The sequence below is a fragment of the Diadema setosum genome, chromosome 3, assembly GCF_964275005.1.
Source record: "Diadema setosum chromosome 3, eeDiaSeto1, whole genome shotgun sequence".
Taxonomy (NCBI): Eukaryota; Metazoa; Echinodermata; class Echinoidea; order Diadematoida; family Diadematidae; genus Diadema; species Diadema setosum.
In genome coordinates this window covers 3514455-3541621 of record NC_092687.1, presented here as the reverse complement: position 1 = coordinate 3541621, position 27167 = coordinate 3514455, and the positions used below count along the sequence as shown (strand labels likewise).

Below are 27167 nucleotides of genomic sequence, written 5' to 3'. Positions count from 1 at the left end.
ATCACTTGTACGCGAACCACATACCCGCTTGGCTATTATGGGACGTGGGATGTAACGCTTACACGCTTGCCGAAACTTGTGGGAAGTGGTATGGGACCCCCTCCCCTCCCCCACCCCCTTCACGCAGCTTTTGCCCCTCAGGATGGCTTGATGACGTCACTGGAACCTCGTCCTAACAGTCTGAATTTATGGCGGCCATTTTGAATTAAGAGATGGCTGTCATTCTGCGTGGCCTGAAAATGAACTAGGACAATTTGGGCAAATTCATATAAGGCGCATACCACAGTATCATATGTTTTTCTTTGGCCACCATCTTGAATTTCAAGATGGTGGCCTATCTAATGATCTACAATAGAAAACAGCTGTACTGGAACGTTGGAAACCACAAACATGTGCATTACTGAAAATTTGATGCTCCTACAATAATTGCAACATGAAATGCGGGTAAAAACACTGTGGCGGCCATTTTGAATTTCAAGATGGCAGCCTCTAAATTGTATTAAAACAATCCAAAATATCAGAAAATGATACATCAGAGGATCTGACATCACAATCATGTATTCTGCATCAAATTTGAAGCTTCCACAATGCTCACTGTATGAGATATGGTTCAAAATACTGTTTGCTATGGCGGCTATTTTGAAATTCAAAATGGCAGCCTACTCATTGTATCAAAACAATCCACAATATCAGAAAAAAGATATAATAGAGTGTCTGACATCACAACCAGGCCTTTTGCACCAAATTTGAAGCTTCTACAATGTTCACTTAATGAGATATGGATAAAGATACAGTTTGCTATGGTGGCCATTTTGAAATTCAAAATGGCGGCTGAAGACGTAGTGGGAAAAAATGGAACCAAAGTTTTTGGATTCAGCAACCCCAAATTGACAAAGTTAGCCAAAAAAATCAATTTTGGCACAAAAATCTCACGGGATTACATAGTAGCCTCTACTATAGTGAGTGGATACCCGAAGAAGTTAAGAAATAGCCGATGTTTGTTATTTGTTACAAATTATGCAGGATGATGAAGTTGAAATTTGTAACGTGTTTTGATATAACGAAAATATTATTTCATAGCAACGAAAATATTACTTCAGAGCAATATTTTCTCTCTTAGGGGTGGGGTGTTACGAACTTGCCCATGTAATCACTTAACAATGTGGTCTTCATGTTTTATGATCATGTGTATGCGGTCACGCGTGCACGATCGCGAATGTTTGTAAACACCACCGGTTACGTAATCTCCTTTTGAGTCATTCGTTTCGTTTCCTTACACACTTCGCCCAGGTTGAGTTTAATATTATGAATATATTAAGCTGGGCGTGTCTGACGGAATTTTCCATGTATGTAATAATGCTCATGTTAAAAATGCATTGGTCGCCTCAGTCGACAATCGAACTCCGGTTAGAGAGGACCGTTATCACTTTCTCGGCGTTCCCGTCCACAATCTTGGGAGGAATTGCTTTCCCCAAGAAACGTGCTCTGCTAACTGAATTTTAAGTGCAGCAAGAGGCGAGATAAACCGGGACATGCCAACCTGCCTCTAGCCCGTTTACTTTCGACGACGACGGCGATAATAAGTTTTCGTCGATTTGGCCAGGCGAACCAACGCCGAGACGCTGTGAGGGACCACGCGCACCCAGCGGCCAACGCCCTTCCGTCTGGCCGAGTCACAGCGCTGCAAACTGTACTGAGTTAGCGTCGCCCACTGATACGACGACGTCCCGTGTATTGATGCGTTTTCCACGTAATAACGTCTGACGTCGCCTCCCCGCCACTTCGCAGATGAGTTGGGCCCCGACGTTGGTTCTGTTAGGATAAAACCCTTGCCCGTATGACATAATCCGTCTTTAAGTTAATATCTTTTGTTGAAACGATCCAATCTAACCTTGAATTGTTATGATTAATTTCGCTGCAACGCTTTAAGTAAGAATGATCATCCCGGTTAAAACTGATTGTTAAGCAAAATCTTAATAAAATTCCGGAAGATTTGTTCATTTCAATTCACCGAGACCGCCTCGTATTTATTTGTGTGAACTTGACCGTAACAATTACCCTAGCGGTGCCAGGTCAGCTGTTCCTTCGTACAGCCACAAATTTTTATTTGCTGTTACTATTTCAACAAAAAATCGATCATTGTGGGGGAATTGCGTATAGCTGAGGTAATCTTCCGTACTCATGAAGGATGATAATTAAGTCAAAGAACCGTAATTGATTGGAAATCATTCTTACACCCATACATTTACGGAAATACGACGTTTGAAAAGCACAAAACATACGGTAATCAGTTCAAGATTCGCGATTGCCGTGATCAGGTGTACGCACAGCAGTACCAGCAGAATTAGCAGTGAAGAGGTATTCCTTGATGCCATGAATTCAGCTTGATTCTTCTTCGAAATGGCATGATGAAGATTTGTCCCATAAATGTGACCTTCTTTTTCTCGTGAGTGTGTTAGTTTAAATTCTAATTTCTACCTCAACTTGCAAAAAACAAAAACAAAACTAGTCTAACAAAGCGGGAAACTGCAACATTTCCGTACTGAGCAGCAGTCACGATACACCTGTTGCATGCAAGCATGCACCGCTGCTGCAGCGATCCCCATAGCAACAGGTAGGTTGCCTGTAAACAAGGGGGTCCTCGGCGCAGTTGACCAATCGTGAACACGTATTTTGATCACGTGTCTTGGTAACAAGGCTGTTTACGCGTCTAGGGGACGATTCGCATGTTTCAGATGAATTTATGAATGGAAGTGAGTAGCATGCCATCATGCCATGACCATATTTGGAATAAGCAGAGGTAGAGCTTTCTGTAGGTACCAAATGTGTCAGGGTGCAACGCAGAATATCTAAGACACGATCGCCAAAAGGACATTTATTTTCGCCGTAAGCGAAGGCGACTTGATCTTTAGACGTATGATTTTGGCCAACTTTTGAGATTGACATCCCACTTTTCTCCTCAAAATTCCACATTTTAAAAGTGTATTTCGAAATGTTGTTGATATCATCAGAAACTATAAAAATTTCCCCTACAACGTGATACCAAAATGTCAATTTGGTCCCTGAGGTCATTTTTAACCTTTTTCGGCCTGTAGCGCGAAATCACATTTGTCGAGGAGTTTCGGGTTTTGCTACGTGGAACTACAGTTTTGGGGTAAAGTTACATCGTCTAAAAGATATCTATACAGTTTTGTTAAGTAGCTTCTTTGCTTTCCGTAGATATCAAACTTGTCATATTTCTAGATTCTCTATAAATGTAAACTTAAAAAAAAATAATTCAACTTTATTGTGTGTATGTTGGCCCACCGTTAGAAATATGACGTCGCTCGGACGTCATTTTGGCCATCGGGCTAACAGTGGCTCAACAGTGAAAGCCTGATGTTGGACCGACGTTGGTTCAATGTCAAACCAATATTATACCAACCATGATACCACTTTGACTGCTGCGTTGGCCCAATGTTCGTAAAACGTCATGCGTGTATGTTAGCACAAAATCAGAATATGACTTTGATTCAACGTCATTTTGGTCGTCGGGCCTACACTGATCTAACAGTTAAAGTCTGACGTTGTCACAATGTCAGATCAACATCATATCAATTATATTTTCACTTCGAATGCTACATTTATTCACTGTTAATGTAACTTGAAAGTGTCTTCTTAGCTTTCCGTAGATATCAAACTTGTCATATTTCTAGATTCTTTACAAATTTCAACTTAAAAAAAATAATTCAACTTTATTGTGTGTATGTTGGCCCAACGTTAGAAATATGCCGTCACTTGGACGTCATTTTGGCCATCGGGCCAACATTGGCTCAACTGTGAAAGCCTGACGAATGATCCAAGGTTGGTTTAATGTCAGACCGACACTATACCAACCATGTTACCACTTTGAATATTGCACTGGCCCTATGTCGGACAAACGTCATGCGTTAATGTTGGCCCAACATCGTAATACGACATTGGCTCAACGTCATTTTGGTCAAAGGACCACCACCGGTCCAACAGTGAAAGTGTGAAGTTGTCACAATGTCAAATCAACATCATATCAACCATATTTTCACTTCGAATGCTACATTTGTTCACTGTTAATGTAACTTGAAAGTGTCTACGTCGGCACAACATTCGAAATATTACGTCGCTCCGATGCAATTTTGGCCATCAGGCTAACATGGGACGTCGGCACAATGTCAAATCAACATAATGCAAACCATATTTCTACTTTGAATATTGCATTTGTTCAATGTAAATACAACTTAAAAGTGTGTACGTTGGCTCAACGTTTCAAATAAGACGTCGCTCCGACGTCATTTTGGCCATCGGGCCAACATTGGCCAAACAGTGAAAGCCTGACATTGGTCTGACGTTGGATCAATGTAAGACCGATATTATACCAACCATGTTACCAATTCGATTGCTGTGTTAGCCAAATGTTGGTCAAACGTCAGGCGGGTTTGCTGACACAACATTATGGAATGCCGTTGGCTCAACGTCGATTTGGTCTTCCTTCCACCAATGGTCCCACAGTGAAAGTCTGACGTCTGCACAATGTCAAATCAACGTCATATGAACCATATTTCCACTTTGAGTACTGCATTTGTCCAATATGTTAATCCAATGTGAAAGTGTGTCTGTTGGCACAACGTGCGAAATATTACGTCGCTCCGACGTCATGTTGTCCATATGGCCAATATTGGCCAAACAGTGTACGCCTGACGTTGGTCAAATGATTGTACAATGTCAGGCTAACGTTATATCAACAATTCTCTACTTTGAATGCTGCACTGCCCCAATATTGGTAAAGCGTCATGCGTGTATTTTGGCACAACGTCAGAATATGACGTTGGTTCAACGTCATTTTGGTCGTCGGACCACCACTGGTACAACAGTGAACGTCTTACGTTGGACCGACGTTGGCGCAATGTCAGATCGACATTGTAATTTGTTCAAACCATGTTTCCACTTTGAATGCTGCGTTGGCCTAATTTTGGTAAAACGTCAATCGTGTATGTTGGCACAACGCCAGAATATGACTTTGGCTCAACGTCATTTTGGTCGTCGGGCCACCACTCGTCAAACAGTTACAATCTGACGTTGGACTGACGTTGGCACAATGTCAAATACATCATATCAACCAAATTCTTACTTTGAATACTGCGTTTGTCCAATGTTAATCCATATTGAATGTTTGTCTGTGGGCACAATGCTGGAAATATGACGTCGTTCCGACGTCATTTTGACAGTCGGACCAACATTGACCCAACAGTGAAAGCCTGACATTGGTCCAATGCTGGTGCAATGTTAATAGACCTATACTTTTCCAGTTTGAATGCTACGTTCGTCCAACGTTGGTCTAACGTCATGCGTGTACATTTGCACAATGTCAGAAACGTGAGATTGGCCCAACGTCATTTTGTCCGTCGGGCCAACATTTTTCAAACAATGAAAGCCTAATTTTAGACCAACTTTGGTAAAATGTCAGACTCTCATTGAATCAACCAGTTTCCTCTTTGAATCCTGCGTTTGTCGAAAATTAGTCCGACGTCATGCGCGAATGGTGGCACGTCAGAAACGTAACTGTTGGCCAGCGCTTTGGAAAATCGTTGCGTGAGTGTTGGCCAATGTCGGGGAGATTTATAACATAATCATGTAATTCACAGCCGGGTATTTTTTTTCAAATAATAATAAATTATAGCATACAATTGAGTTAGCTAGAAATGGCCTACTTGAGTGGGGTTGGTGTACTATGTGACTGGTACTACATATAAGTTCACTAGAATAGCCAGGTCTGAAATTGGGGTAAACGTCATTTCCATTACTGTATTATCCATCATAAGAGAGTCTGTAAATCGAAAACTAGTGAAGATAGACAAAAGACATTAAATCAAAATATATTGATACCAAGATTAAACTTTGCTTTAGATTCAAAAGTTTTATTCTTATTTCCACCAAAGGAAAAACAAAACAAATGATTAAAATCCTTGAACTCTTTCACGTGTTAACTGCTTATATTATTTCGATATGTTTATGATATAATTACATTTTTAATACACTGTACTTTGATTTTTTGCCAAGTCATAATAATGTAAAAAAGCAGTTGGGACAACATTTACCCAACGTTGGAAAAAGACATACAAAGATCATGAATATTAATGAGAGAATTTGCAATTCGAATCTGGCTGATAATACTAAAAACCGCTGAATTTAAAAGAATTGATGTTGAGATTAAACTGTAAACTGTGTTAGAAATCGTCATCAAATTATTGCTGATGTATGCACAATTTCCACTCGCGTTGAAAAAATATGCCGATGTTTTGATAAAATTTTGATAAAAATGTAATGAAAGTGCCAATAGTAAGCATGTTTTTAAACATTATCATCACGTAGGGGTTTATAAACAAAATCAAATGCTTTTCTTTCAGCTAGGTATAGATATAGTTCTAGGTATAGGTCTCAGTATAGGAATAGGTATTAGATGTAGAAACTTAGGAATAGGGTAGTTTGTAGAAATTATAGAAATAGACTCTAATTCACGTGGCTCCTGCCCAGAAGCAAGACTACAATGGCCTAACATGAGAAACATGACGTTGGCTCAGCAGTAAAAGGTTGACGTTGGAACAACGTTGGTACATCGTTGGCACAGCGATGGAAAGTGAATGATAAACAATTAGTCCAGCGTTGGGACAAGGTTGGAATAACACCATAACACGTTTGAAAAAATTGTTGATATAATGTTGGGATTGTGTCATAGTATGGTGGAAAAGTGGTTGGTACAACGCTGTTCTAGCGTTGGGATAACGTCATTGTGGGGTGGTTGGTACAACGTTCTAGCGTTTGGATAACGTCATTGTGGGGTGGTTGATACAACGTTGGTCTAAGGTTGGGATAACACCAAAACGCCTTTGAAAAATTACGTAGAGATAATATCAACATAAGTGGATCAACGTTGGGATAACGTCATTACAAGGTGGAATAGTGGTTGATGCAGGGTTGGTCCAATGTTGGGACAGCGTCATCACAAATTCGTCGTTATATATAACGTTATAATAGGGTTGAAAAGAGCTTGATATAACTTAAGTATGACGTCAAGATTTCACTGTTGGGCCAATGTTAGCCCGATGGCCAAAAGTGACATTGAATCAACGTCATGTTTCTGACGTTGTGCCAACATACACACATGTAGTTGGGCCAATGTTGGGCCAGTGCATCATGCAAAGTGGCATAACGTTGGTCTGACACGGTACCATCATCGGCCTACGCGTCGGCCCAGCAAAAGGCTTTTACCGTTGGACCAACGTTGGCCCGATGGCCAAAATGACGTCGGAGCGATACTAGTTGCTGTCGTTGGCCCGATGTACATGTATGCCGTTGGACCAACGTTGGACCAAGGCAGCATTGCTATCTGGGTAGTTTGATCTGACCAGATCATAGGTCTACATGTCCTGTCGTATGACTTTGTTTCTTGATATCAGTATTTTACGTGTTTCATTTGTATGAATACCTTTTTTGTAATATCTATTGTCTCTTTTACGATGTAATTCTATGTGCAATTCAGTCGTATGACTGCGAGACATGAATACTTCAATAAAATACCATTTATCTATCTATAGATTTTCACTCGAACAAATTTCCAGTCTTTGTTGATTATAGCTCGTAATCTGATTATAATCATTATCACATACTCAGCTTCGTGAATACTCTGTTAACTTCTATTTTAGGAAAAAATTTCAATTCAGCTTTGCTTTGATTTCCATTAGAAAATAAAAGTAAAAATTGAAAATTGAAAATGCAATTGAGTGATACACAAGAAGGAAGAATAAAACAGCATGTCATCTCTACGATCAATTTTGAAACTGGGTTTGAAACATAAACTAGCAATGACATTATCATTCTGCAAAAAATCGGAGAGACTCACTAGTTTTACATGAAAACCATCCATGATCCCTATGATACGTGGGTACATCAGGGAGAACTGGAGAAAGGGGAGGATATGAAAGGCTTACAAATACAAAGAATGCTTAAAAAAGCAACATGAGAAGGGACAAGAACGGTTATAGCAAATAAATGGTAGGAAAAAACAACAAATTGTTATAGCAAAGTCTGGGCCGCTTACGTGTTCCGATGCAGATCTCAGAACTGCAAAATTGTGAATGTAAATCCATCACGGAAAAGTGATTATCTTGGCTACCCAGACATCTTAAGGATCCCCAGCATTAAATTATTCACAAATTGTAGCTCTTTGCGTCAAAATAACTAATTCAGGACAATTCTCAAATTCAAAAGTGGCTTACTGTTTTTCCCTGAATTTCAGAGACATTAAAGACTTCAAAACCCGATTCTTACATGTCATCTATTTATTGGCACGTGCTATTAAGGTCAAAAGCATTTTAAAAGGTAAATAATGTATAATAATGTATTATACGGCCCGTTGAGTAAGGAATAGAGGTGAAAATGAAATTACTGTCGCTACTTAACAATATTGTCGGTGTGATGAATTGATGATAAGAATTCAAATGATAAAAAAGGATATTTACACGTCCAATTTATTACATACATTAAAGAAAGATTACCTTTTTTCTGTGATTTGAATGCCTTTTTTCACCACCAGTTACTTTCTCTAATTTTCTCTTTTAACATACATGACCATAAAATGAAATATGTTGATTGAACGAAATGTCAGATCTTTGTGTGTGTGTGTGTGTATGTGTGTGTGTGATAAACCATTTTCGATTTCACAGTAGTCATAGATAAAACCGATCGCATTTTCGATTTCACAGTAGTCATAGATAAAACCGTTCGCATCAGCACTGATTAACTAGAATACTTTCCATCACGTAAAACAAAGTTATGTTATACTTATAAAAATGCGTGTAGCGTAAATTTTTCATGGTTTGTGGAATTTGATCAGAACAGCATATCCATTGAACATAAAAAAGTAGTCGAATAACAAACAAGAAAAATACCAGCTCTCTACTGAGATGTATAGCATTCTACCAATCTTTAGTCACACTCGTGTGACCGTATCAACTTTCATGTCATTTTCAGTGATAGACTTCTTTTGAACGTTTGACATTTGGTGATTAGATATACAATATTTTTTTTTTTTGTGCAACGATATTCCTCATTCTGCAGCCAAAGTACATTTCTTTCGGCTTTGTTTCCTAGGAGATCTGTGCTAGTTCCAATAATATAGTTATAGCACTCGCCACTAAAGAGAAGAGATGCAGGAATCGTGTTCTGCAATATCTATAATCAGGCCCGTAGCCAGGATTTTTCAAGGGGGGGGGGGGGTGCGGTCATTAAAAAAACGGACCTTCGGTACCAATACCAATGATAACACACACACACACACACACACAGAATTATATATATATATATATATATATATATATATATATATATATATGTATATATATATATATTCTTTGGACGACCGAACTACAAAAGTTGTATAAGAATTTGCGCGCGAAGCGCGCCGCAAATTGTGAATTTTGACTGTTTTAATGACGTTTTAAAGTCTCGAGGAAATTTGCATTTTTGTCTGTTGAATGCAATCGCGTTACGGTATTTCATCTAGGAAATAGTAAAAACTCATTTTGCCAGGAAGTTGCAAAGTTTAATTGTGTTCGAGACTCTGCGCGCGTAGCGCGCCACAAAATTGAGAATAGTGATTTTCCTGCACTGTTAAAAATTGCTGTAAAAATTACAGTAATATTTAACGGTAAAATGCTGTAGGAGCGATTTTACAGCAATTTGCCGTATATTTTAGGCGGTTCACGGTTATTTCCTGGAAGCATTAGTGCTGTTCTTTTCGGAGACAAATGTTACGGTAAATTACTGTAACAGAGCGCCCGAAGTGCATTCTGGGATACACAACGTCACATGCGCATGCGCACCATGCGCGAGCGCGGAACATAAATCTCTGCAAACGTTTGGGTGTCTGAAGGAGAACATAAGTTGCCAGTTATCTGTGGAAATCATCGAGAATCAAGTGCAAGTGTACATTTCCCTGGTAAGTGGTGATGATGTTTTTTTCTAAGGATCTTTTAGATCTGGAAATTTTGTGTCTATATTTTTCCAATATTATGTAATATTTCATGGAAATTTGACATTCAATTCATCGTACTCACTTTTCGCGCTTTCTCTGTTGTCTACGCAAGATGTGTGTGTTAATGTATATGCGGTGTTGTCTACCTAAGATGTGTATGTGTGCCGGGTGTTTTATGTGTGTGGCTATTACTACACATTTTGTATGCCTTTGCCATGCAGATTCGAACGAGACGACTGGACTGGACTGAACGACATTAATAACTTAGTTTTGAATGCTCAAATATTTCAACACAAGATCTATCTATAGAATGTTAGAACAAGTTGAGGGTCTTATTATCTTATAAGTGCTTCTTAACATTTTATTGGTATCACGTCGCAGGGTGTGGTTTTTTATTCGCAGTAACGTTATAAATGCATAGGGTCTTGCTAACAGTTAGTTTGCAAGAACCCACAGTCAATTGAAGGAGGCAGACTTAATCAGAAGAGAAATCCTAATGCGTATCATATACAAGTACTGTGCACTACATACAGTACGTGTATGGTCTATAGTTTACTGCATGCTATCCTAGCTGGCAGTCGGCTGACAATGACAATGACAATGACAATGACAGTGATTGGCTAGTTACTCTATAGGTCTATTAGGCGTCTTTTGTTCACAGCGCGCTACGCTAGCGTACAGCCTGCCTGTGACGTGTGAGCTGAGATCCATCTTCATTTGCATTGATTAGCACCTTCTGTCTCTTCTGACAACTGTAACACTGAATACTTACCCAGTCCCAATCAGGCCGGCATGCATAGTCGGGAGCGAACAATTTCAGCGGTTATCTTAGAAGTTATCAGAACATACATAAAAATGCACATATGGGACTAGATTCTAAATGTAAACAAGTAATGAATGCACCTCTAACTGTTTCAGTACTGCCGCTGCTTATTTTGACACCTCGGAAGGCATTGATGGTACTAAATATATATTGTTAATCTTCGATCTGATTTAGCTGATAAAATATAGAATCACATAGATAAAGAGTTATTTTATTTGATCTTTTAGGGGGTCCATTCAGTCACGTCAGTGCAGGGAGTGACTGTTTTTATTTGTATGGCGCAGCAACGCAGGTACTTGTAGCCCGACAGACAACGCAACCTTTTTTTTTTTTCTTTTTCTTTTTTCCTACCATGATATATGCACTGTACTGCGCATGTGTATGTGCGGACAGTTCCAACGTGACTGAATGGACCCCTCGCCCACGGTAAAAGATCATTTAGTAAAATAACTCTTTATCTATGACATGATTCTATATTTTATCTGCTAAATCAAATCGACGATTAACAGCATATTTAATATCAATGCCTTCCGAGGTGTCAAAATAAACAGGAGCAGTACTAACAGTTAGAGGTGCATTCATTGCTTGTTTACATTCAGAATCTAGTCCCATATGTACATTTTTATGTATGTTCTGATAACTTTTAAGATATCCGCTGAAATCGTTCACTCCTGACTATGCATGCCTGAGTGGGACTGGGTCAAGTATTCACTGTTACAGTTGTCAGAAGAGACAGAAGGTGCTAATGCACTTTCATATCCTGCCCGCATCCGTAATCACCAACATGTATCGCATCTTTCACCTCAATTTGAATCAAGTGAGACAGAGGCCGAGGGAACTCTCCGTCAGTGTCATTGTTCAACACGATCTCTCTGCTGTATGCTGAAGTTAGTATCAAATATCAGTGTTACGTGCATGTTGGATACACATTCACCTAAATTTTGATCGCTAAATGCTAGCTTCAGTTTAAACGTATCGCACACAAAGTACACACTAACACAGCGGAGAGACCGTGCTGAGCGACAAAGCGACGACACCAACATCAGAGCTGTGGAAATGGAGGCTTCCCTCTGTCCAATGTGATTCAAATTGAGGTGAAAGATGCAATACATGTTGGTGACTTTAATGACAATTACGTATTATCTACAACGAAAGATTCAATGGGCCACCACCACAGATGGTACGTCGAATCAAGGACCAGTGGCCATATCTCTTCCTTCCCACCATGTTCAGTAAGCATTTTGCAACCCTTACTGGTGTCAATATTACCTCCACCCTTCTGACCGCATTTAGAGAGAAAGGACAAGCCATCCTTCAATTCCTAGTGAAGGAGAAATGGGACGATAAGAACGATGCCCGCCAAACTGTTGGAAGCGGTATATGGCGAAGGGGATCCCAACTTGCACCTGTGCCAGCCCAGGTCGCATGGACCATCTTGACAGGTCTCCAGAGCTTCTTCAAAGTGAAGGATGATGCACTCTTCCTCCACCGGCATGTAAGAATTAATAATTACATTTTATTCTTATCTGTACCCAAAAGATATTTTGCAATATTAGTCTGGAGTGCAAAAATTAGGCATTTGGTTATTGCTTTCATGCCAATCACTCTACGCTTTGTGAATATGCTTTCTTTATAAAATTCATCTTGCCAGCTAGTGCATTGGATTGAAGGATTGAACCAGTTAAATGTGTTTGAGCTATTAGTTCTCAAGAACCTTAAATTCTTTTCTCTGTGGAACTGTTCCTTAGACTTTGGGGGGTAGGGGGTGGGGGGAGTTGAGTGAGCCATTGGCACACCCCATCTGAAAAAAAAAATCTCTCCCCCCCCCCCTGCAAGTATTATGCAAGTTCATTGATGAACAACTGAACATTGATTTGAGATTGGATTGGAGCTTCAAATTTGGGGACTGCTATATTTAAATTAAAATCAATTAAATGACACTATAGTGTAGAGTTGAATCGAATGTGTAATTTTGGTATAAACACATGATTTTCATATGATTCTTTTCCTTTATGCACCCTTAATCTTCAGGTAACTGCTACTGCTGAGGAATTCGAAAGAGCAAGCGAGGCAATTGAATTTGAAGCACCGAAGCTTGTCATCAAGGTGCGTTATAATTTAAGACTTCCAAAGATTTTGATTGAAAATCGTTGTAGAATGATATAATTGGACATTGTAAACATTTTCACTTTTGGGTGTAGATTAATGTCTGTATAGATTATGTGTCCATCTTCTTAACCAGACTTGTAGTTATCGTACTTTCAGCCTTTTACAGTTTTTAATTCATTTCAAACTGTAACATCATTTGAATGTACAATGCAATCACTTACCAAGGAGACATGTGAATACTGTATGATCCTAACCAAATGGTAAAAACAAGAGAGGAAGAAAAGAGCAAAAAACAATCTATACTTTTCACTCTGTGCTCTTGTCTTGTGATATTTCCACAATGTGTATTGGATTGGAGGGGGGGGGGAAGGAAAAAACATATCTGGTCTATCAAAAATGAGAAGAAAATATTATACATATAGTGCATGCTCTCGAGTTGAATATGTGCCATAATATGTGCATCCATATACGGTATATTTGACGAAAATGAGCATGTACTATGCGTTATATACATGTAAGATGGGAAACTGCTTTTGGGATCGGAACTCACAAACTCTACATTGCAACATTCATTGATAAATTGCAATGAACTCTGTATTATCGATAATTTTTATCGTTATCGAGCATTGTTTATGGCAGTTTGTGTAAAAAATGGCATATAATGAATTACGCAATGGCAAGACACGCAAATCTGACCAATCAGAAACCTTGTTTCATACAATATATTTTACTCTTTTAGTGAAAGGTGTCAGAGATGTTCCCATCAGCCAGTGTAGCAGAAGCAAAACCATAAATCAGTTAAGCCAAATGAAGGTCATAATGATTAAATTTTAACTTTATTTTTGTTTGATAGGGGATCCCATTGCCTCAGCAACATCCAGATGGACGGTTCTTGTGGAAAATGGTGTTATTGGTCAATCTACACCAGCTGAAGCAGGCTTCATTTGTGGGTTATCCTTCCTGTTTGCCTCATACTACAATCTGAACTTGCAGTATCAGAGCACCGCATCCACAACACTCAAATTCATTCAGAGGTACTAATGGCATGCAAAATATCAGAAGCATAGGATATCTGAGCTCTTCTCTATTTTGAATGTACTTTATCATGTGTCAATATGCTGCAGCCTGCTGGAGGTGGGTGCCGGAGGGATTATTATTATTATTTTTTTTTTTTTTTGTTGTCTGTTCATCTGTCCTGTTTTCATTCTCTCGATAGCTGAAGATCCTTTTGGTGGCTCCCCTTCAAACTTGGCTCATTTGGGGTCAAAAGTCATAGAGGTTATTGTATACATGAAAAATACCATCATTCTTGTGATAACTTAGGAAGCAACTGACAGAACAACTAAAAACTTTACTCATGAATGCATATGGCAATGATAATCTGATTAGATTATCAGAGTTTTTGAAAATATTAAAAGTTCAGTGTATTCAGATAATGGCAATGTTGGAGGCATTAATTTTGACTGTCATTCAAGAATCCATCTGGTTATTATATTGTTTTCATTGATAGGGATTTATTCAGGGTGGCTTTAAGAAAATGCAACATTCTAGATGTTTTGATTGCGATCTGGAATTGTTTGAGGTATTTAATAGATCAGCACTTCCTGTTTTATATGACATCCACATCATTAATTCTCAGAACTTAAGGCATTTTGATTCTAGAGCATTTTTTTCTTGAAAAAATAGAAAATTCCAAAATATGTTTCATGTACTTTGCTACCAAAATCATGCTTGGTGGAGTAAGCAACATGCACTTGTGGGCTTGCCCTAGAAAACAAAAGCATTCATGACATAAGTTTTTGGTAAGGCAAATAAGATTTTCTTCACAACTGTCACATTTTGAAGGTAAACATACCTTCGGGCAATGCTGTGTGAAACTCCAGAATGTCAAGAACTATGAACTACTAGCCGACAAACATCAGGCATACTAAGGTGTTTTTTTCTAGTTTGTGTTTGTGTTTGCGTTTGTTTACAATTTTTTTTGATAGTTTGTTTGTTTGTTTTTTTGCCTCCTTTGTTTTAGAGAAGAGCTTGGCTCTTTACTAGCCAAAAAAAAAAAAGAAGATATGTATAATCTATAATAAATGTTTAATAAATTTCAGTATAGGCTTGCTAATCATGAGTCCATTATTTATATAAAGCCAAACAAAAAATTAAGAAATAATTTCAATTATGAAATTAATCTATTTTTGTAATCTTACCATCTTTTTTTCTTTCTCTCTGTCAGATGTCTCCTTGGAATATCAAAGTCTGGACGGATCCAAGTGCAGCGGATGTATGAGACAGTGCAACCCCAAAGTACATGTAGTGGCATTTGTATGCCGCTTCGCTGACTTCCAGTGGCTTTAATCTTCACCTCTAGAGATTGAAATCTACACTCCTGTAGCCAGAGGCAGCACTGCAACCCAAAATAGTGTCATTCGTACGCCGATTTGCTGACTTCGAGTGCTTTTATGCTTCACCTATATATTATTACCTGCATGTAGCCAGTCCTAGGGTGTCGTTACCACCAAGTGCCTGCATGAATGCTGGCACACTTGATTGGAATCAGTCCTGATGGGTCCAAGTGCAGAGGATCTAAGAGGCAGCAGTACAACCCCAAAATAAGTGTCGTTCATACGCCGATATGCTGATTTTCACTGGGCTTAATGCTTAAACCTGTGTATTTTATGTGCATTTCGCCAGCTGTTAGGTCATCCTGAATTTCAAATGCCTGTATGAACAATACATGCCTGTGTGTTGTCATAGAAGTGTAGATTACAATCTGATTCTGAGTATTTTATTTTACTTCCAAAGTCCAAATTTTAGACCTTTTCTTTTTTCAATTTGAATGTGTAGAAATATAACCATTGTAAAGGACCTATAATTATAGAAATTCATGTTGACTTGTTGCTCCATACTTTTGTATACATCACACATTTATTAAAGGGGGTACCGAATGCTGAAACAATGTTAGTTCATTTAAAAAAAAAAACATGTTTTTATTAGCAGAAAATCATCTGCCTAAAGTTTTTTTTTTAAATTTGTGTTGCCAGAAAAACCCTAAATTACGGTAAGATTTCAGGATAGTTTGGTCCCTCAGCTGTGTCCCAATTTCCGCTAGTGAACCACAATGACGTCAAAGTGGTTACCTTGTCGCCCAATTCTAGCGAAATGTGCGCAAGGTATGAGGCATTTTGTACAGTCTAGGGGGCGACATATCTGCAATACGCGAACCTTGGTAACCACTTTGACGTCATTGTGGTTACATAGCTGAAATTGGGACACAACTGAGGGGCCAAAATATCCTGAAATCTTACCATGTTTTGGGGATTTTCTGGCAGCATAATAAAAAAAACAAACAACAACAACAACTCAAGGCAGGTGATATTCTGCTATTAAAATCATGATCTTTTAAATGAACTAAGATTGTTTCAGCATTGGGTACCCCCTTTAAAGGGGATTCTAGGACAACTACCTAATAGACAAGTATGCCCCAGAGATCTACCCTCCAGGAAACCCCCCCCCCCCGAAAGCCAACCCTGACGACTACCCCCTAGACAACTAACCCCCTCCCCCCCTGAAACTCAGCCCCTGACAACTATCCCAAGGACAACTATCCCCAGGACAAGTAACCACCAAACAACTATCCCTTGGACAGCTACCCTGGGGTAGGGTAGTTGTTTGAGGGGTAGTACTCTCGGGGGTAGTCGCCGGGGGCGAGCTAGAGCCCCCTCCCCCCTACATATTTATGCCTCCGCCTACCAAAGTTGGTGCCAGAGGTATTATGTTTTCTGGTTGTCTGTCCATCCTGCCATTATAAACACAACAATGGCCCTGACTGGCCATATAATACCTCGTTCTTTGAGTTATATATTCATGTTCAAAATCTGATGCATGAATGAACATCTGAGAAAACAAATTTTGAAGTTCTTTGCGATCAAGTTTTATACATGTATGATATTAGACCACTAGTGTAAAGCTGTTTACTTGGAGCATTTTGTGTAATGTATGATATCGGTGATGTACATTGTGTATATAGTTCTGAAATAACAGCTCGTTTGTCCAAAGATTTTTGGCAATCTAGAGCTTGTGGCGGCCAGCCCCACTGGTTAGTTTTGCAGTATTAGGAATATTTTACTGAATGCAATTTCGTCTATTTGGCAATTTAATGTGTAATTGATAATTTAAAGGCACAGGTTAACCCTGAAAGAGCCAGGTTAATATTTAGTCTTGTTAGATCCTTGGGGGGGGGGTGTTCACATTGTGGTGTGGAAAAAAAGTCGCGTAAAGTCGTCGTGGCAAAAAGTTTTTACCTTTCACTGCTTCCTCGTTCTTGCAATAACTCAAAATCCATTTGAGGTATGAACTTCAAACATGATGCTGGTATGTATCACCATATGAAGACGATATGATTAGATTTGGGATATGTAGGTCGAAGGTCAAAGTCACAGACATCAGTTGCTGTGCTGGTAGACGTTAGCCATGTTAATGCGATATCTCCAGACCGATTTGAGGCATGAACTTCAAACTTTGTGTAAGTATGTATCACATAGGTAGATGATCTTGGGTACGTAGGTCAAAGGTCAAAGGTTAGAGAGGTAAATTCTGAAATTGAAGGATTTTTTGCCTTGTTTACACTATTGGGGTGTTGCAAGAAAGTTGCAATTAATTGCAACTGATTGTCACTGGCCAATCAAAATCATTGTTGCATGCATGTCTTCTTAATAGGGCAGACCCTGAGCCAATCAGAATGGTTTCAAAATTAGCAATTATTTGCAATTGATTGCAACTTTTTTGAAACACCCCATATATCTCAAGAACCACTTGTTCCATTAACTTCAAACTTGTACTTGGTACTAGTACATGTATGTATCACCATAGGAAGACAATCAGATTAGATTGTGACAAATGTAGGCCAAAGGTCACTTACCATGAAAATTCAGGTTTTTGCATTGTTAACATCACTCTTGAACAATTTGAGCCATGAACTTAAAACTTGGAACAACATGTAGTATTCATCACCATAGTGAGACAAACTGATTAGATTTTTGTTCACTGAGGTCAAAGTCAAGAGGTCATAGATTTCATTATACAGAAGTTATTGGGTTGTTTTAGCTTTGTTATCATACATTTATATACCTCAACTATTTTGTACTCATGACTAGGAGGAGGTAAAGTGATCAGACTTTGGGGTTATAAGGTGTGAGGTCCATTGTCAAAGAGGTCAACTAATATATATGTTTTTTATTCTGGTTATCACAATAATCAAAGTACAATTTGAGCCATCAATTCAGAGGAGGCATATAGGAGATGCAGTCGCATTCATCTTGTTTTTGTTAATCAATTGTAAAGAATTTCAAAATTGAGTTGTATACTGCACTGCATAGTATGCCTTTGCTCATGAAGATATTGACAAATACTGTTATAAGCTGTTTACTGGGAACATTGTAAACATTTAATTTATGGGACTAACTTGTCTAGCCCACCAAGGTTAAGGTACATGTATTAAGATTAAGGAATCATTGTGATATCTGTCCATTATGCTGTTAAAAAAAAAGTAAAATACTTTGACCAAAATTTAGTAGATGTATTACAAAGTGTGGGTAAAAAAAATGAAACCCAGATTAATTTTCAAATCTCTAAAATTAGTAATTGGAATAACATTTGAACACTAGTCTTAATTTAAGCCTTTTGTTGGCAACATTTGCTGAAGTCTGATTGAGCTCAAATCTTTTTGGTGTGAAGATTGCATTAAGTGGAGCAATTTAAACCTAAAAATGCCAGGCTATTTGTAGTCTTGTGTGTGTGTGTGTGTGTGTGTGGGGAGGGGGGGGGGCATTATGGCCCCCCTACAAACTTAGCCGTGGATTGCCCGATCACAAATCAACATGCATGTTGCCTGCGTCATAATCTACAAAATCGTATAGTTAATTTCCTTCAATGATCTTATTGTTTTAATTATGCTAATTTATACATGAAATCAGAGTTTTTGCTCTGAATCACTACATAAAGCTCAAAAATGCTATTTTTATGCCTGCGCCAACGAAGTGGCCGGAGGAATTATTTATCTGGATTTTGTTTTTGTTTGGAAATAGGATATTGTTGTGTTGTGTGTTTATGCAATAAAGACTTTCCAAAGTTTCATGCAAATGTAAGTGTTGTACTTCAGTGTATTTTTGTGTCAATTACTGTAAAACAATACACTTTAATTCAAATGGTATTTCACTGTAAATTGGGTAAAATTACAGTAATTTACTGTGGAAAGTGTACATTATATGGGGTAGATTACTGTAAATTGGGTAAATTTACAGTAATTTACTGTGGAAAGTGTACAGTATATGGGGTAAATTGGGCAGATTTACAACAATTTACTGCAGGAAGTGTACAGTATCACTGTAATGTAACCAAAAAATTACATTACATTACTGTAATTTAACCAAAATTTACAGTAGCTACCATTACAAAAGTTTTAAATTTTACAGCAAGATACAGTAAATTGTACAGTATCTCCCTGTAGATATTAGAAATTTACAGTAATTTACCGTAGGACAAAGTTACAGTAGCTTACTGTAAGATGAAAATTACAGTAAATTACTGTGCAGCAGAGTTGCCAGCAATTTACTGTAAAAACTACAGTAAATTTTTTACAGTGTGGTGTTGTTTTAACTTTTATTTTTTCTATTGTATACCCGCGTTAGCAGGCCTGAAGCCAGGATTTTTAAAGGAAGGGGGGATTGCGTTAATTAACAAAACGGTCCTTTGATACTGTCCCGGGAGGGGTTGCGACAATTAAAAGGTGGACACCATGCTCATACATGGACTTTCAAAATGGCCCCTAAACGAGGAATGATCATATGATTTTTTCGGGCCTTAAAAACAAGTATTCCTTAAATGTTTCCTGCACCCTAAAGAAGTAATTCATCATGATTGAACAATATACCATTTTCCCAAATTTCGGCCTTTTTGATACCCTTTGATTATATACGCTCGTACATCACACTTTCCATCTAATCCGTGAGAAAAAACGACCCCTATTACGCGTTTTCTTTAGCGAGTATGGTCACGGTTTCCACCTTTCAGTTGGAGTTTTCCATCCCATTGGATGCTGTTTGGAAGATGAAACATTCACTTTACTATACAGTATATCAGCCGTTGGTATGCGAGTTTGTCAAAAACGAAAATAAATAAGAAAATGTTTAAAACAAAATGAATTGTAAATGTGAACCATATATATTTTGCCTCCTTGTGGTAGGATATTTCCAGCATTTCCGAACTTTCAAATAATCATTTTAGATTTAATAATATTAAAGGTAGTAGATCCGATTCGCAAACATCTCCAATATCAGTCAAATGTCATATTAACCATCATGCTAAGAAGGTTTTCTTTGTGAAATTTGGAGGTCAGTGAAATTCAAAAATTAAACATCCGTTAGCCATTGGAAGAAGTTGAGTGCAAATTCAGACCTCAGGCTTAGTGCTCAGATGTTTCCTATTTGATTTGATCTGTCTTACTGTGCACACTAAGATACATACTGGAATGGTTATTTCTTATTTATTAAATTATAGTAGCATATTTGGTTACTAGCTGTCTCTAGGCATTTTCGGATTTGGGCTGCAAAGAGATCCACTACCTTTAAGTTAGAAGAGAGATAAGTAAATAATGATAAAATAAACAAACAAAAAAGAATGAGTTTCTTTTGTAATACTATCTGACAAGCTTTTTACTTTACCATTTTACTTCATAGCTCAGCACTTTCCATTCTCTCTCATACCCTCTTACTCATTACATTTTAATGAAATACAACTAAAATGAGTTTGCGTGCCTGCATAATACTCTTTGGAAATTATAAGTGAAAATGTTCTTAGGTTTTGGCTCACTTTAAAATGAGAACCAATAAAACTGTCACAACATGAGAAAATGTATAAGTAATAATCAACACTACATTTCCGAATTTGGCCTGCAAAGAAATCCGCTACCTGTAAAATAAGTTAGAAAAGAGATTAGTAAATAATGATAAAATAAACAACAAAAAAGAATGAGTTTCTACCGCCGTCTCCAGAACAGAGCCTCATCCGACTCATTACAAGAGATATTTATGAAAATATATCAATAAAGAATGTAAATTAGATAATAGTAATTTCGAGGAAATTTCTTTAATTTTTATCATATATGTAAACTTGAGGCTATTAGATTTTCATCCACTTACCTCTGTTCCTGTGAAAGAATGCAAATGTCAACCTCAATGTCATCCACGAATCGCACGTACTCGGGCGGCCAGTGGAAAAAAAGAAACACCGGTCACACGCGCCAAGGGCCATGGCATGCAGTGCCAATATAATAATAGCTCGCACAAATTGATACATAACATTTGTGTTTGTGTGCATGGGGACGATCCGATGGTTCATACAACAGAAGGGTTTCGTACAATTATTTTTAACATTGTTAAACGTACTCTTCCACATTTACGTAGCATATAATGTGTCTTTATATTTATTTGGATTGTTATCTTGAGAATTGCTAAAAACCGTTATTATGAAAAAGTGGACCTTTCAGAATTTTTTTTTTTTTTTTGGGGGGGGGGGGTGCGTACGCACCCGACGCACCCCCCCCCCCCCCCTGGCTACGGGCCTGATAATTTCTTTTCAATGTAAACAGAAGAGTCAGAAAAGCAGAGATGTCAGAACTCTGACGGTATAATTGGGACCATTAATGGTTTTGTATCTGAGGAGCACAAAATAAATACCATGGACAAATGATTCACATCAAGGCGATTCGTAACCAAAATTCGTATTATTCATCCGTCCTCACAAAGTGTGTAAGGGGGGCATAGTGGAATCACTCTGAGGTCGGATGATCGGTAGGTCGGTCCGTTGCATAACTTGTTCATCGAAAAATTTTACTCCCTGTTCATTTTCCTCCTTTTTGTTTGAGTGATTGACCTAGAATTCGGGATGTGTGATCACTAGGTTGAGCAAGACACCTTTTCTATCAGTATCGAGTAATGCGTTGCATGTTAACGTTAATGGCAAATCAATTACTGAAAAATCACACAGAATATTGTGTACAAAACTTTTCTCACAGTTTCAAAACAATTCAGTTGAAATCTAGCACATGTAATTAATGCAATGTTTGTGCAAGACACCTCTTTCGTGATTGATGCAAAGTCTGTGGCCATGGCAACAACAGGTTTTTAATGAAATTATGTAAAATTTTGCGCATCAGATGTATCATTTTTTGAGCACTTGCATTGAAACGTAGGAATCATAACTACAAAGTGTTAATGATTTATGTTAGACACTTTTTGTTAGTGTCAACGTGTCTGTTGTCATGGCAATAACATTTTTCTTACACAAATCAGTCCAAAATATGTGTATTGGTCTAACTCTCTCAGTGTTAGAACATTTGACTTGAAATTTAACACATGTGACTGCAGCTGTAGTATGCCGACGGGCAAACTTTACACTTTGTCATTTTTGTCAACGATGTGTTACCATGGTAACAACTAAAGACATATTTTTAAAGAAAATTATGCAAATGACCTGCGGATTCAGTTGAACTTTAGCATTAGTCTCAGCTTTGGAGCATATTTGACATGAAATTTTGCACTTGTGACTAATTTGCATTTTGGATGTTCAGACGAGTCTGTTGTCAATGTTGAAAATGACTTGTCATGGTGCCAGCATGTTGTACATTGAAAACATGAAACATTATTGGGAATTGAATGAATTTCCTCACTTTTTGAGCATCAGATTTAAAAGTTGGCACATGAAAACGCTATCATATTTTGATGTGGAAACTTTGTCCTTTGTGAATGTGTTGCTATACGGTAACATCGTCTGTTTGAAAATCATACCACTCCCCCAGTTTTTGCGCATTTCATCAATGTCAAGCAATGTCTGGCCATAGTAGCAAAGCTTTTATGTTGCGACACGGATTGTCGCCCCTACACGGATTGTCGCCTCCTGCTCGGGGCGACAATCCGTGACGGGCGTTGGCGGCACGGATTGTCGCCCCCTACACGGATTGTCGCCTGGCGACAATCCGTGTAGGGGGCTGGCGGCACGGATTGTCGCCCGCCCTCGAAGCACATTTTGCTGGGTAATATCGTTCTGGACATAATCAGTGAAATACTAACACATAACTTACATTGCTACATCCATGCAAATATTTCATGCAAAAAGTCATGGTGAGGTTTCAAGGAAGTGTGTATGTGCGCGTGCACATGATAATTTAGTGTCCGTTTGTGTGTGTGTGTGTGTGTGTGTGTGTGTGTGTGTGATGGAAGAATGTGTTTATTATGTCAGTTTTTTGCGTATGTGTTTTTTAGCTGCGCGTGGGGAGGGATATCTAGTAAGCTGTTGCTGGCATAAACGTTGATATTGATTTCATCAGCAGCTTTGAATTTGATGAGTTTGTTTGGCAGATTTGTATAATTATGAATTCGGAGTGGAGCTTGCGTGCGGGCAGATGCTGCTTTTCTGCATACGGTCCATTATGTCTTATTTATCAACATTGGGAAATCGTTTCATCAGGAATTAATGTGGTATCGGTTCGGAAGTGCGTCGGTATGTGGGGAGGGGGTTACAATTCGTTATTGCAAAAGTTTGTTACTCTGAAGGCTCATTCGTCCGAAGGCTCATTATTCCGAAGGTTCGTTATTCCGAATTTCATTTTTGGATCAACGAACCTCTAGGTATAGGGAATTGTGTGTTTCGGATATTAAAATGAAGCCTCGGAAAAAACGAAACTTCGGAATAACGGAACCTTCGTGTGTGTGTGTGTGTGTGTATTTGGGTTCGTGAATGTGGGTGTGGGATTATTTAGGTTTTGTTTAAAGGGGTTGGTGGGTTTGGGATTGGATTTGAAGAAGGATAGTTATAAATGGTATGACAGATGTTGGTAGGATAGATGTAGGCCCTAGATTTGTTTCGGATGGGGAGGGGAGGGGGTGGTCGGGTTTTTTATGACTGATTTCATTCTAGATTCGTGTAATGTATTTGTGTTTTTTTATGTATATGCCCTTGTAAGTAAGAAGGTGTTACATGATCCAAACCAATGTTTTCAAGGAATATAGGTATGGTAGGGCCCTACATGTCAAAACTTTCTCGTGAAGAAATTGTTAGTAGGGTTGGTCTATAATCGAGTTATCTATGTTGAAGTGAGATTATTTGTGGTATAAATTGACAAATGGATTTGTTTCTGTTTCGAATTGCCATTTGTAACTTTTTTTTTTCATGTTACACCCAGAATGAGTCGATTTATGAATGATTTGAATGAAATCAATGAATATCAAGGAAAAAAGTTAGTGTTGAGTTGGTTTATTTGCATTATGAGGATTTGTTTGAGTGTTTGTTGGTGTTTGTTTGTATTACGTATGTATTAGCGGTGTGCAATGGCAGTTCGTTTGTGCTAAAATCAACTAACGATTGACAAATTTTTTATGGCGTGTGGAAATTATTCGCTCATGCATAAAGCATGCCAAACCTATTCTGGGACAAAGAATAGTGGTATGGACGTTCTAGTTTGTAAGACTGATGGAAGAAAATGACTGCAGTGAAAAATGAACAAAGACAAATAACATTTGGGGAGGGTACCTCCCTCGTATGTATTTTCTCTCGGTCTCTCTCTCGCCTAGCCTGCCTCACCGCTGATATTGGTTCACACACCCATACTATTTTTAGATCAACGCTGGTGTAAATTTTTTAAACACGTGCTCATACACTCTGAAGGCGTTTGTATTGCCACAGTAGCGCCGCTATATTCCACATACACACGTAAGCATACAGGCACACGTATACACACAGACAAACAAACCACTACCACTATGACCACCACACATGCACAGTTTCTACATATTGTATTATTATACTCCAAACACACACACATACACACATTTACACAGACACACACACACACACAGACACACACACACACAACAAATCATACACATCACATATCATGCAGCTCACAATACACACACACACACACACACACACACACATACGCATAACTTACCAGTCATACCCATCCCACCAAAGCTTAACACGGGAGGAACCACCCCGAGCCCGGGGCGACAATCTGTGACGGGGCGACAATCCGTGTTGCAACAAATTTTTTGCCAACACGGATTGTCGCCTTCGAGGTCAAAAACTGGGAACTGCACAAGCGTCACGGATTGTCGCCAGGCGACAATCCGTGTAGGGGGCGACAATCCGTGCCGCCAGCGCCCGTCACGGATTGTCGCCCCGAGCAGGAGGCGGCAATCCGTGTAGGGGCGACAATCCGTGTCGCAACATTTTAGTGGAAATCATTAAACATGAATTGGGTAAGCTCTTTATTTGTTAGCGACTGCTATAGTATGTTGATGTGAAAATTTAATCTTTCGTGAATGTTAGATAATATGTTACCATGGTAGCAACATTTTTAAATCCAAATTATTCAAAAGTATTATGGATTTAGCAAACTTTCTCATTTACGAACATTTGACTAGAGATGGAGGACATTTAATATGACATTAATTGTGCAAAAGCACATCTTTTGTCAATGTTGAATAATACTTTTACATGGTAAAAGCATTTTTTCAATAAAAATTATACACAAAATTTGTTGATTGGGTTAACTCCCCCACTGACTTTAATTTATGCCAATGTGACTGCTATTGCACAATTAAATGTGGCCGTGCACCACAAAACAAAAACAAAGTCGCACCCCATAATAGTATTTTAAGTGAGGACTCATAAAAAGTGAAATGGTTCAATCAACTCAATCTTGAGTTTTTCATATTGCCTGAAAGAGCTATCCTTCTTTTTTATTATGCTTCAGTTAGGTATCTTAACATGAGTGGGAAAGTCTGTTTTTAGCAGTTTTTCTACAACCCCTTTTAGAAGAAGAGTAGAATAATCAGGTACACTGCAAAAAGTCCGGTGTTAAATAGTGAACACCGAGCTGGTGTTAAATTTTCGGTGCTCATTTATGGTGTTAAATTAACACCTACGGGTGTCATTTCCAAATTTTAAACTGTTTTTTGAAGAGTTTCTTAGTAGCTGCACTTCTTGTTGATTTTTAATTTAAACAAGACGATCAAGAATTTTACATTAAAATACTAGATTTTTGAAAAAAATATGAAAATAAATTTACACCAAAGTAACACCAGCTGGTGTGGTCTCTTATTGAAGCTGGACGGGTGTTAAACCATTGATATTAACACCAACAAATATCAAATCAACACCATGTGGTGTCATTTTTGAATTAACACCAGTACAGTGTCAAAATAACACCAGGTACAGTGTCAAATTAACACCACGAAGTGTCAGGTGAACACTTTTCAACACCATCACAGTGCATTTTTAACACCTGTGTGTGTGGTCCTTTATTGAAGTTTGATCGGTGTTACATTTAACACCCGTGGTGTTAAATCTAACACCGATGTTTTTACAGTGTATGTTTGAGAGGCCGCTTTTCATGTCTTGAAATCCTTTGCACACTCTTTACTTTTAAAGGGGCTGTGAAATCCACAAATTTCAGCTCTCAGAAGGCTAAAATCTGTTTTTCTTTAATAATCTTCCACCAGTTGTTTGTAGAAAGCTCCTGTTTGAGAGAAAATCCAATTTTGCTGCCCTGATTTTATGTATGTCCAGGTTCCTAAGCTCCGCCCCTTAAAAAAGTGAAATTTCAACGAATGTGAGTCACGTGACCGAATACGTCATCTCAAGAACCGAAGCTTTCGTAGCAGACGACAATGCTGACTATAGCCGATGTGCGAGGCACGCACCCGTACACGTTAATACGCACACGGCCCATACCTACCCATCACCGGGCGTATCGCGTATGTGGACCCACCCCGTTGTTGTCGTGTGTCGATTATTCGCAAGACGTGGGATTGTTAAACGTTTGATTGCAAAAATATAGTTTGAAGAGATCTTAGCTACACCCTGTAAACGAAGCATTCACACCTTTCCCAACGATCAAAATCTACGAAGAATCTGGACCACACGAGTAGAACTGACAAGGGCCGATTGGGACGGGCCCAGCAGCTTAAGTTTGGTGTATATACGTGTGCAGCGCCCACTTCCCCGGTTCCGAGGATGCATTCGAAGATGGGCTGCAGCCCGATGCTCTGCCTGTAATTAAACTGCCACTGCAGCATGGCGAATCGTCCGAGTTGAAGAGGAGTGGCAACAACCAGCCAAGGCCAGCCGCTGAGAAGA

General features: G+C 38.6%; 2 pseudogenes; both read left to right on the top strand.

Moving 5' to 3' along the window:
* The window catches only part of LOC140246972 (NLR family CARD domain-containing protein 4-like), a 64831-nt pseudogene that overhangs the window by 18463 nt on the left and 19201 nt on the right, over positions 1–27167 (top strand).
* Positions 11277–15326, top strand: LOC140246990 (uncharacterized; annotated as a pseudogene).